The following is a 12,679-nucleotide window of genomic DNA, read 5'->3' on the forward strand; positions in this document are numbered from 1 at the left end:
CGAGACGGAAGTGGGGAAACTGAGGTGGAAAAACAGAGAGTTGTAAACAGAGGTGTATAAACCGAGGTAGGTAAACAGAGGTGTATAAACCAAGGTAGGGAAACAGAGGTGTAGAAACCGAGGTAAGGAAACAGAGGTGTAGAAACAGAGGGGTGGAAACAGAGGTGTTGAAACTGAGGCAGTGAAACAGAGGTGTGGAAACAGATGGGTAGAAACAGAGAGTGGAAATAGATGGGTGGAAACAGAGGTGGAGAAACAGATGTGTGGAAACAACTGTGGAAACAGAGAAGAGGAATCAGAGGTAGAGAAAGAGAAGTGGAGAAACAGAGGTGGAAAACAGAGGGTTGGAATCAGAGGTGTAGAAACTGAGGTAGGGAGACAGAGGTGTGGAAACAGATGTGTGGAAATTGACATGAGGTAATAGAGGGGTGAAACCAGAGGTGGTGAAACAGAGGGTTTGAAACAGAGGTGTAGAATCAGAGGTAGGGAAACCGAGGTGTAGAAACAGAGGTGTGGAAACAGATGTGGGGAAACAGGCGTAAAACGAGAGGTGGGAAACAGAGGTAGGGAAACCAAGAGAGGGAAACAGAGCTGTGGAAACAGAGGAGGAAAAAGAGAGGGTTGGAAACAGAGTGTTGGAAATAGAGGTGGAGAAACAGAGGTGTGGAAACAGATGGGTGAAAGCAGATGGGTGGAAACAGATGGGTGGAAACAGATGGGTCCAAAGAGAGTGGTTGAAACTGAGGTGTTGAAACAGAAGAGAGGAAACAGAGGTGTGGAATCAGAGGAGGAGAAACAGAGAGTTGGAAATATAGGTGGGGAAACAGAGGTGTGGAAACAGATGGGTGAAAGCAGATGGGTGGAAACAGATGGGTGGAAACAGATGGGTCCAAACAGACTGGTTGAAACTGAGGTGTTGAAACAGAGGAGAGGAAACAGAGGTGTGGAATCAGAGGAGGAGAAACAGAGAGTTGGAAATATAGGTGGGGAAACAGAGGTGTGGAAACAGGGGAGTGGAAACATAGGAGAGGAAACAGAGGTGTGGAAACCAAGGGTGGGAAAAAGAGCTGTGGAAACAGAGGGGTGGTAAAAGTGTAGTGGAAACAGACAGGTGGAAACAGAGGAGGAGAAACAGAGGAGAAGAAACAGAGGAGAGGAAACAGAGCAGGAAGAACAGAGGATTGGAAACAAAGCATTAGAAATAGAGATGTATAAACTGAGGAAAGAAACAGAGGTGTGGAAACAGCGGTAGAGAAACATAGGGTTGGAAACTGGGCATTCAAAATAGAGGTGGGGAAACAGAGGTGGAGAAACAGAGGTGTGGAAACAGAGGGGTGGAAACAAGTGGGGGGGAAACAAGAAGGGAGATGCAAGAGGGGTTGTACAAGAGGGGGTAAACAAGAGGGGGGAAACAAGAGGGGGGAAACAAGAGGGGGAAACAAGAGGGGTGAAACAAGAGGGGGGAAACAAGAGGGGGGAAACAGAGGGGTGGAAAGAGAGGGGTGGAAATAGAAGGTTGAATAAAGAGGAGTGGAAACAGAGGGGTGAAAACAGAGGGTTGGAAACAGATGGGTGGAAACAGACAGGTGGAAACAGATGGGTGGAAACTGAGGTGAGGAAACAAAGGGGTGGAAACAGAGTAGAGGAAACAAAGGGGTGGAAACGGAGGGGTGGAAACAGAGGGGTCGAAACAGAGGGGTGGATACAGAGGGGTGGATACAGAGGGGTGGAAATACACATGTGGAAATAGAATGTTGAATAAAGAGGAGTGGAAACAGAGGGGTGGAAACAGAGGGTTGGAAACAGACAGGTGGAAACAAGAGGGGGGAACAAGAAGAGGAAACAAGAGGGTGTTAACAAGAGGGAGCAAACAAGAGGGGGGAAACAAGAGGGAGGAAACAAGATGGGTGGAAACAGAGGGGGAAACAGAGGGGTGGAAACAGAGGGGTGGAAACAGAGGGTGGATACAGAGGGGTGGATACAGAGGAGTGGAAATAGAAGGTTGGATAAAGAGGAGTGGAAACAGAGTGGTGCAAACAGAGGTGTGGATACAGAGGCGTGGAAATACACATGTGGAAATGGAAGGTTGGATAATGAGGAGTGGAAACACAGGGGTGGAAACACAGGGTTGGAAACAGAGGGGTGGACACAGAGGGGTGGAAACAGAGGTGTGGATACAGAGGCGTGGAAATACACATGTGGAAATGGAAGGTTGGATAATGAGGAGTGGAAACACAGGGGTGGAAACAGAGGGGTGGAAACAGAGTAGAGGAAACAAAGGGGTGTAAACAGAGGGGTGGAAATGGAGGGGTGGAAACAGAGGGGTGGAAACAGAGGGTGGATACAGAGGGGTGGAAACAAGTGGGGGGTACAAGAGGGGAGATGCAAGAGGAGTTATACAAAAGGGGGGAAACAAGAGGGATAAACAAGAGGGGGGACACAAGAGAGGGGAAACAAGAGGGGTGGATACAGAGGAGTGGAAATAGAAGGTTGGATAAAGAGGAGTGGAAACAGAGTGGTGCAAACAGAGGAGTGGATACAGAGGTGTGGAAATACACATGTGGAAATGGAAGGTTGGATAATGAGGAGTGGAAACACAGGGGTGGAAACACAGGGTTGGAAACAGAGGGGTGTAATCAGATGGGTGGAAACTGAGGTGTGGAAACAGGGGTGGAAACAGAGTAGAGGAAACAAAGGGGTGGAAACAGAGTAGAGGAAAAAAAGGGGTGGAAACAGAGGGGTGGAAATGGAGGGGTGGAAATGGAGGGGTGGAAACAGAGGGGAGGAAACAGAGGGTGGATACAGAGGGGTGGAAACAAGTGGGGGGAACAAGAGGGGAGATGCAAGAGGAGTTATACAAAAGGGGGGAATCAAGAGGGGTAAACAAGAGGGGGGACACAAGAGGGGAAACAAGAGGGGTGGATACAGAGGAGTGGAAATACACATGTGGAAATGGAAGGTTGGATAATGAGGAATGGAAACACAGAGGTGGAAACACAGGGTTGGAAACAGAGGGGTGTAAACAGATGGGTGGAAACTGAGGTGTGGAAACAGGGGTGGAAACAGAGGGGGGAAAACAGAGGGGTGGAAACAGAGTAGAGGAAATAAAGGGGTGTAAACAGAGGGGTGGAAATGGAGGGGTGGAAACAGAGGGGTGGAAACAGAGGGTGGATACAGAGGGGTGGAAACAAGTGGGGGGAACAAAAGGGGAGATGCAAGAGGAATTATACAAAAGGGGGAAACAAGAGGGGGGACACAAGAGGGGGAAACAAGAGGAGTGGATACAGAGGAGTGGAAATAGAAGGTTGGATAAAGAGGAGTGGAAACAGAGTGGTGCAAACAGAAGTGTGGATACAGAGGCGTGGAAATACACATGTGGAAATGGAAGGTTGCATAATGAGGAGTGGAAACAGGGGTGGAAACACAGGGTTGGAAACAGAGGGGTGGACACAGAGGGATGGAAACAGAGGGGTGGAAACAGGGGTGGAAACAGAGGGGTGGAAACAGAGGGGTGGAAACAGAGTAGAGGAAACAAAGGGGTGTAAACAGAGGGGTGGAAATGGAGGGGTGGAAACAGAGGGGTGGAAACAAGTGGGGGGGAACAAGAGGGGAGATGCAAGAGGAGTTATACAAAAGGGGGGAAATAAGAGGGGTAAACAAGAGGGGGGACACAAGAGGGGGGAAACAAGAGGGGTGGATACAGAGGAGTGGAAATAGAAGGTTGGATAAAGAGGAGTGGAAACAGAGTGGTGCAAACGGAGATGTGGATACAGAGGCGTGGAAATAAACATGTGGAAATGGAAGGTTGGATAATGAGGAGTGGAAACACAGGGTTGGAAACAGAGGGGTGTAAAAAGATGGGTGGAAACTGAGGTGTGGAAACAGGGGTGGAAACAAGATGGTGGAAACAAGAGGGGGAGACAAGGGGGTGAAACAAGAGGGGTGTAAACAGAGTGGTGGAAACAGAAGGGGAAACAGAGGGGGAAAACAAGAGGGGTGGAAACAGAGGCTGGAAACAAGAGGGGGAACAAGAGGGGGGGAACAAGAGGGGGGAAACAAGAAGGAGCAAACAAGAGGGGAAATCAAGAGGGAGGAAACAAGACGGGTGGAAACAGAGGGGTGGAAACAGAGGGTTGGAAACAGATGGGTGGAAACAGATGGGTGGAAACAGATGGGTAGAAACCGAGGTGTGGAAACAGAGGGGTGGAAAAAGAGTAGACGAAACAAAGGGGTGGAAACAGAGGGTGGATACAGAGGGGTGGAAACAAGTGGGGTGGAAACAGAGGGGTGGATACAGAGGGGTGGAAATACACATGTGGAAATAGAAGGGTTGATAATGAGGAGTGGAAACACAGGGGTGGAAACACTGGGGTGGAAACAGAGGGGTGGAAACAGAGGGGTGGAAACTGAGGGGTGGTAAAAAAAATGGGGGAACAGAGGGGTGGAAACAGAGGGGTGGAAACAGAGGGGTGGAAACAGCGGAGTGGAAATACATGTGGAAATTGGTTGGATAAAGAGAGTGGAAAAAGAGGGGTGGAAACAGAGGGGTGGAAACAGGGGTGGAAACAAGAGGGGGCAAAAAAGAGGTGGCCAGCAAGAGGGGGGAAAGAAGAGGGGGAAACAAGAGGGGGGAAACAAGAGGGGGAAACAAGAGGGATGGAAACAGAATGGTGGTAACAGAGGGGTGGAAACAAAGGGGTGGAAACTGAGAGGTGGAAACAGAGAGGTGGAAACAGATGGGTGGAATCAGAGGGGTGGAATCAGAGGGGTGGATACAGAGGGGTTCGATAGAGAGGGGTGGATACAGAGGGGTGGAAATAGAAGGTTGGATAAAGAGGAGTGGAAACAGAGTGGTATAAACAGATGGGTGAAAACCCAGGGGTGGAAACAAGAGCGGTGGAAACAAGAGGGGGGAAACAAGAGGGGGAAACAAGAGGGGGAAACAAGAGGGGGGCAATAAGACAGAGGAAACAAAGGGGGTGAACAAGAGGTGGGAAACAAGAGGGGGAGACAAGAGGGTGTAACAAGAGGGGTGATAACAGAGTGGTGGAAACAGAAGGGGGAAAAACAAGAGGGGGGAACAAGAGGAATGGAAACAGGGGTGGAAACTAAGGGGTGGTAACAGAGGGGTGGAAACAGAGGGTGGATAGAGAGGGGTAGATACAGAGGGGTGGATACAGAGGGGTGGATACAGAGGGGTGGATACAGAGGAATGGAAACAGAGGGTTGGAAACAGAAGGGTGGAAACAGAGGCGTGGATACAGAGGGGTAGAAACTGAGGGGTGGAAACAGTCCTTTTTACAGAGGGGTGATACAGAGGGTTGTATATAGAGGCGTGGATACAGAGGCGTGGATACAGAGGCATGGATACAGAGGGGTGGAATCAGAGGGGTGGAAACAGTCTTTTTACAGAGGGGTGATACAGAGGGTTGAATATAGAGGCGTGGATACAGAGGCATGGATACAGAGGCGTGGATACAGAGGCATGGATACAGAGGCGTGGATACAGAGGGGTGGAAACAGAGTGGTTTTTACAGAGGGGTGATACAGAGGGGTGTATATAAAGGCGTGGATACAGAGGCGTGGATACAGAGGCATGGATACAGAGGCGTGGATACAGAGGGGTGTAAACAGAGTGGTTTTTACAGATGGGTGATACAGAGGGTTGTGTAAAGAGGTGTGGATACAGAGGCATGGATACAGAGGCGTGGATACAGAGGCGTGGATACAGAGGGGTGGAAATAGAAGGTTGGATAAAAAGGAGTGGAAACAGAGTGGTAGAAACAGATGGGTGAAAACCCAAGGGTGGAAACAAGAGTGGTGGAAACAAGAGGGGTGTTAACAGAGTGGTGGAAACAGAAGGGAAAAACAAGAGGGGGAACAAGAGGAGTGGAAACAGGGGTGGAAACTGAGGGGTGGTAACAGAGGGGTGGAAACAGAGGGTGGATACAGAGGGGTAGATACAGAGGGGTAGAAATAGAAGGTTGGATAAAAAGGAGTGGAAACAGAGTGGTAGAAACAGATGGGTGAAAACCCAAGGGTGGAATCAAGAGCGGTGGAAACAAGAGGGGGAAACAAGAGGGGGGAAATAAGAGAGAGGAAACAAGGGGGGTGAACAAGAGGTGAGAAACAAGCGGGTGTAACAAGAGTGGTGTTAACAGAGTGGTGGAAACAGAAGGGGAAAAACAAGAGGGGGAACAAGAGGAGTGGAAACAGGGGTGGAAAATGAGGGGTGGTAACAGAGGGGTGGAAACAGAGGGTGGATACAGAGGGGTAGATACAGAGGGGTGGATAAAGAGGGGTGGATACAGAGGAATGAAACAGAGGGTTGGAAACAGAAGGGTAGAAACGGAGGTGTGGATACAGAGGGGTGGAAACAGAGGGGTGGAAACAGAGGGGTGGAAAGAGAGTCTTTTTTACAGAGGGGTAATACAGAGGGTTGTATATAGAGGTGTAGATACAGAGGCGTGGATACAGAGGCGTGGATACAGAGGGGTGGAAACAGAGTCGTTTTTACAGAGGGGTGGATACAGAGGGGTGGAAATAGAAGGTTGGATAAAGTGGAGTGGAAACAGAGTAGTAGAAACAGATGGGTGATAACCCAGGGGTGGAAACAAGAGCGGTGGAAACAAGAGGGGGGAAACAAGAGGGGGAAACAAGAGGGGGGAAATAAGAGAGAGGAAACAAGGGGGGTGAACAAGAGGTGGGAAACAAGAGGGGGAGACAAGAGGGTGTAACAAGAGGGGTGTTAACAGAGTGGTGGAAACAGAAGGGGGAAAAACAAGAGGGGGAACAAGAGGAGTGGAAACAGGAGTGGAAACTGAGGGGTGGCAACAGAGGGGTGGAAACAGAGGGTGGATACAGAGGGGTATATACAGAGGGGTGGATACAGAGGGTTGGATACAGAGGAATGGAAACAGAGGGTTGGAAACAGAACGGTGGAAATGGAGGCGTGGATACAGAGGGGTGGAAACTGAGGGGTGGAAAGTCTTTTTTACAGAGGGGTGATAGAGAGGGTTGTATATAGAGGTGTGGATACAGAGGCGTGGATACAGAGGCGTGGATACAGAGGCGTGGATACAGAGGCATGGATACAGAGGGGTGGAAACTGAGGGGTGGATACAGTCTTTTTTACAGAGGGGTGATACAGAGGGTTGTATACAGAGGCGTGGATACAGAGGCCTGGATACAGAGGCCTGGATACAGAGGGGTGGAAATAGAAGGTTGGATAAAGAGAAGTGGAAACAGGGTGGTAGAAACAGATGGGTGAAAACCCAGGGATGGAAACAAGAGCGGTGGAAACAAGAGGGGGGAAACAAGAGGGGGAAACAAGAGGGGGGAAATAAGAGAGAGGAAACAAGGGGGGTGAACAAGAGGTGGGAAACAAGAGGGGGAAACAAGAGGGTGTAACAAGAGGGGTGTTAACAGAGTGGTGGAAACAGAAGGGGGAAAAACAAGAGGGGGAACAAGAGGAGTGGAAACAGGGATGGAAACTGAGGGGTGGTAACAGAGGGGTGGAAATAGAGGGTGGATACAGAGGGGTAGATACAGAGGGGTGGATACAGAGGGGTGGATACAGAGGAATGGAAACAGAGGGTTGGAAACAGAAGGGTGGAAACGGAGGTGTGGATACAGAGGGGTGGAAACAGAGGGGTGGAACAGAGTCTTTTTACAGAAGGTTGTATATAGAGACGTAGATACAGAGGCGTGGATACAGAGGCATGGATACAGAGGCGTGGATACAGAGGCGTGGAAACAGAGGAGTGACAACAGAGGCGTGGAAGCAGAGGCATGGAAACAGAGGGGTGGAAACAGAGGGGAGAAACAAGAGGGGTGGAAACTGAGAGGTGGAAACAGAGGGGTGGAAACTGAGAGGTGGAAACAGAGGGGTGGAATCAGAGGGGTAGAATACAGAGGTGTGGAAACAGAGGGGTGGAAACAGAGAGGTGGTAACAGACGGATGGAAACAGAGGGTGGATACAGAGGGGTGGAAACAGAGTCGTTTTTACAGAGGGGTGATAGAGAGGGTTGTATATAGAGGCGTGGATACAGAGGCATGGATACAGAGGGGTGGAAACTGAGGGGTGGAAACAGTCTTTTTTACAGAGGGGTGATACAGAGGGTTGTATACAGAGGCGTTGAAACAGAGGCCTGGATACAGAGGGGTGGAAATAGAAGGATGGATAAAGAGAAGTGGAAACAGGGTGGTAGAAACAGATGGGTGAAAGCCCAGGGGTGGAAACAAGAGCAGTGGAAACAAGAGGGGGGAAACAAGAGGGGGAAACAAGAGGGGGGAAATAAGAGAGAGGAAACAAGGGGGGTGAACAAGAGGTGGGAAACAAGAGGGGGAAACAAGAGGGTGTAACAAGAGGGGTGTTAACAGAGTGGTGGAAACAGAAGGGGGAAAAACAAGAGGGGGAACAAGAGGAGTGGAAACAGGGGTGGAAACTGAGGGGTGGTAACAGAGGGGTGGAAACAGAGGGTGGATACAGAGGGGTAGATACAGAGGGGTGGATACAGAGGCCTGGATACAGAGGGGTGGAAATAGAAGGTTGGATAAAGAGAAGTGGAAACAGGGTGGTAGAAACAGATGGGTGAAAACCCAGGGATGGAAACAAGAGCGGTGGAAACAAGAGGGGGGAAACAAGAGGGGGAAACAAGAGGGGGGAAATAAGAGAGAGGAAACAAGGGGGGTGAACAAGAGGTGGGAAACAAGAGGGGGAAACAAGAGGGTGTAACAAGAGGGGTGTTAACAGAGTGGTGGAAACAGAAGGGGAAAAACAAGAGGGGGAACAAGAGGAGTGGAAACAGGGATGGAAACTGAGGGGTGGTTACAGAGGGGTGGAAATAGAGGGTGGATACAGAGGGGTAGATACAGAGGGGTGGATACAGAGGGGTGGATACAGAGGAATGGAAACAGAGGGTTGGAAACAGAAGGGTGGAAACGGAGGTGTGGATACAGAGGGGTGGAAACAGAGGGGTGGAACAGAGTCTTTTTACAGAAGGTTGTATATAGAGACGTAGATACAGAGGTGTGGATACAGAGGCATGGATACAGAGGCGTGGATACAGAGGCGTGGAAACAGAGGAGTGAAAACAGAGGCGTGGAAGCAGAGGCATGGAAACAGAGGGGTGGAAACTGAGAGGTGGAAACAGAGGGGTGGAATCAGAGGGGTGGAATACAGAGGGGTGGAAACAGAGGGGTGGAAACAGAGAGGTGGTAACAGAGGGATGGAAACAGAGGGTGGATACAGAGGGGTGGAAACAGAGTCGTTTTTACAGAGTGGTAATACAGAGGGTTGTATACAGAGGCTTGGATACAGAGGTGTGCATACAGAGGGGTGGAAACAGAGGGGTGGAAACAGAGTCGTTTTTACAGAGGGGTGATACAGAGGGATGTATACAGAGGCGTGGATACAGAGGCGTGGATACAGAGGCATGGATTCAGAGGTGTGGATACAGAGGCGTGGATACAGAGGCATGGATACAGAGGTGTGGATACAGAGGGGTAGAAACTGAGGGGTGGAAGCAGAGGAGTTGAAACAGAAGGGGGAAACAGAGGGGTGAAAACAGAGGCGTGGGAGCAGAGGCATGGAAACAGAGGCGTGGAAACAGAGGGGAGAAACAAGAGGGGTGGAAACAAGAGGGGGAAAAACAAGAGGGGGAACAAGAGGAGTGGAAACAGGGGTGGAAACTGAGGGGTGGTAACAGAGGGGTGGAAATAGAGGGTGGATACAGAGGGGTAGATACAGAGGGGTGGATACAGAGGGGTGGATACAGAGGAATGGAAACAGAGGGTTGGAAACAGAAGGGTGGAAACGGAGGTGTGGATACAGAGGGGTGGAAACAGAGGGGTGGAACAGAGTCTTTTTACAGAAGGTTGTATATAGAGACGTAGATACAGAGGCGTGGATACAGAGGCATGGATACAGAGGCGTGGATACTGAGGCGTGGAAACAGAGGAGTGAAAACAGAGGCGTGGAAGCAGAGGCATGGAAACAGAGGGGTGGAAACAGAGGGGAGAAACAAGAGGGGTGGAAACTGAGAGGTGGAAACAGAGGGGTGGAAACTGAGAGGTGGAAACAGAGGGGTGGAATCAGAGGGGTAGAATACAGAGGGGTGGAAACAGAGGGGTGGAAACAGAGAGGTGGTAACAGAGGGATGGAAACAGAGGGTGGATACAGAGGGGTGGAAACAGAGTCGTTTTTACAGAGGGGTGATACAGAGGGTTGTATATAGAGGCGTGGATACAGAGGCATGGATACAGAGGGGTGGAAACTGAGGGGTGGAAACAGTCTTTTTTACAGAGGGGTGATACAGAGGGTTGTATACAGAGGCGTGGATACAGAGGCCTGGATACAGAGGGGTGGAAATAGAAGGATGGATAAAGAGAAGTGGAAACAGGGTGGTAGAAACAGATGGGTGAAAACCCAGGGGTGGAAACAAGAGCGGTGGAAACAAGAGGGGGAAACAAGAGGGGGGAAATAAGAGAGAGGAAACAAGGGGGGTGAACAAGAGGTGGGAAACAAGAGGGGGAAACAAGAGGGTGTAACAAGAGGGGTGTTAACAGAGTGGTGGAAACAGAAGGGGGAAAAACAAGAGGGGGAACAAGAGGAGTGGAAACAGGGGTGGAATCTGAGGGGTGGTAACAGAGTGGTGGAAACAGAGGGTGGATACAGAGGGGTAGATACAGAGGAGTGGATACAGAGGGGTGGATACAGAGGAATGGAAACAGAGGGTTGGAAACAGAAGGGTGGAAACGGAGGTGTGGATACAGAGGGGTGGAAACAGAGGGGTGGAACAGAGTCTTTTTACAGAAGGTTGTATATAGAGACGTAGATACAGAGGCGTGGATACAGAGGCATGGATACAGAGGCGTGGATACAGAGGCGTGGAAACAGAGAGGTGAAAACAGAGGCATGAAAGCAGAGGCATGGAAACAGAGGGGTGGAAACAGAGGGGAGAAACAAGAGGGGTGGAAACTGAGAGGTGGAAACAGAGGGGTGGAAACTGAGAGGTGGAAACTGAGGGGTGGAATCAGAGGGGTGGAATACAGAGGGGTGGAAACAGAGGGGTGGAAACAGAGAGGTGGTAACAGAGGGATGGAAACAGAGGGTGGATACAGAGGGGTGGAAACAGAGTCGTTTTTACAGAGTGGTGATACAGAGGGTTGTATACAGAGGCTTGGATACAGAGGTGTGCATACAGAGGGGTGGAAACAGAGGGGTGGAAACAGAGTCGTTTTTACAGAGGGGTGATACAGAGGGATGTATACAAAGGCGTGGATACAGAGGCATGGATACAGAGGCGTGGATACAGAGGGTGGAAACAGAGTCGTTTTTACAGAGGGGTGATACAGAAGGTTGTATACAGAGGCGTGGATACAGAGGCGTGGATACAGAGGCATGGATTCAGAGGTGTGGATACAGAGGCGTGGATACAGAGGCATGGATACAGAGGTGTGGATACAGAGGGGTGGAAACTGAGGGGTGGAAGCAGAGGAGTTGAAACAGAGGGGGGAAACAGAGGGGTGAAAACAGAGGCGTGGGAGCAGAGGCATGGAAACAGAGGGGTGGAAACAGAGGGGGGAAACAAGAGGGGTGGAAACAAGAGGGGGAAAAACAAGAGGGGGAAACAAGAGGGGTGGAAAAAAGAGGGGTGGAAACAAGAGGGGTGGAAACAAGAGTGGGGGAACAAGAGGGGGAAACAAGAGGGTGGAAACAAGAGGGGGAAACAAGAGGGGTGAAAACTGAGATGTGGAAACAGAGGGGTGGAATCAGAGGGGTGGAAACAGAGGGTTGGAAACAGAGGTGGTAACAGAGGGGTGGAAACAGAGGGTGGATACAGAGGAATGGAAACAGAGGGTTGGAAACAGAAGGGTGGAAACGGAGGTGTGGATACAGAGGAATGGAAACTGAGGGTTGGAAACAGAAGGGTGGAAACGGAGGCGTGGATACAGATGGGTGGAAACAGAGGGGTGGAAACAGAGTCGTTTTTACAGAAGGGTGATACAGAGGGTTGTATACAGAGGCGTGGATACAGAGGCATGGATACAGAGGGATGGATACAGAGGGGTGGATATGGAGGGATGGATACAGAGGGGTGGATACAGAGGGGTGGAAATAGAAGGTTGGATAAAGAGGAGTGGAAACAGAGTGGTAGAAACAGATGGGTGAAAACCCAGGGGTGGAAACAAGAGCGGTGGAAACAAGAGCGGTGAAAACAAGAGGGGGGAAACAAGAGGGGGAAACAAGAGGGGGGAAATAAGAGAAAGGAAACAAGGGGGTTGAACAAGAGGTGGGAAACAAGAGGGGGAGACAAGAGGGTGTAACAAGAGGGGTGTTAACAGAGTGGTGGAAACAGAAGGGGGAAAAACAAGAGGGGGAACAAGAGGAGTGGAAACAGGGGTGGAAACTGAGGGGTGGTAACAGAGGGGTGGAAATAGAGGGTGGATACAGAGGGGTAGATACAGAGGGGTGGATACAGAGGGGTGGATACAGAGGAATGGAAACAGAGGGTTGGAAACAGAAGGGTGGAAACGGAGGTGTGGATACAGAGGGGTGGAAACAGAGGGGTGGAACAGAGTCTTTTTACAGAAGGTTGTATATAGAGACGTAGATACAGAGGCGTGGATACAGAGGCATGGATACAGAGGCGTGGATACAGAGGCGTGGAAACA

The sequence above is a fragment of the Narcine bancroftii genome, chromosome 2 (assembly GCF_036971445.1).
Source record: "Narcine bancroftii isolate sNarBan1 chromosome 2, sNarBan1.hap1, whole genome shotgun sequence".
NCBI classification, from domain to species: Eukaryota; Metazoa; Chordata; class Chondrichthyes; order Torpediniformes; family Narcinidae; genus Narcine; species Narcine bancroftii.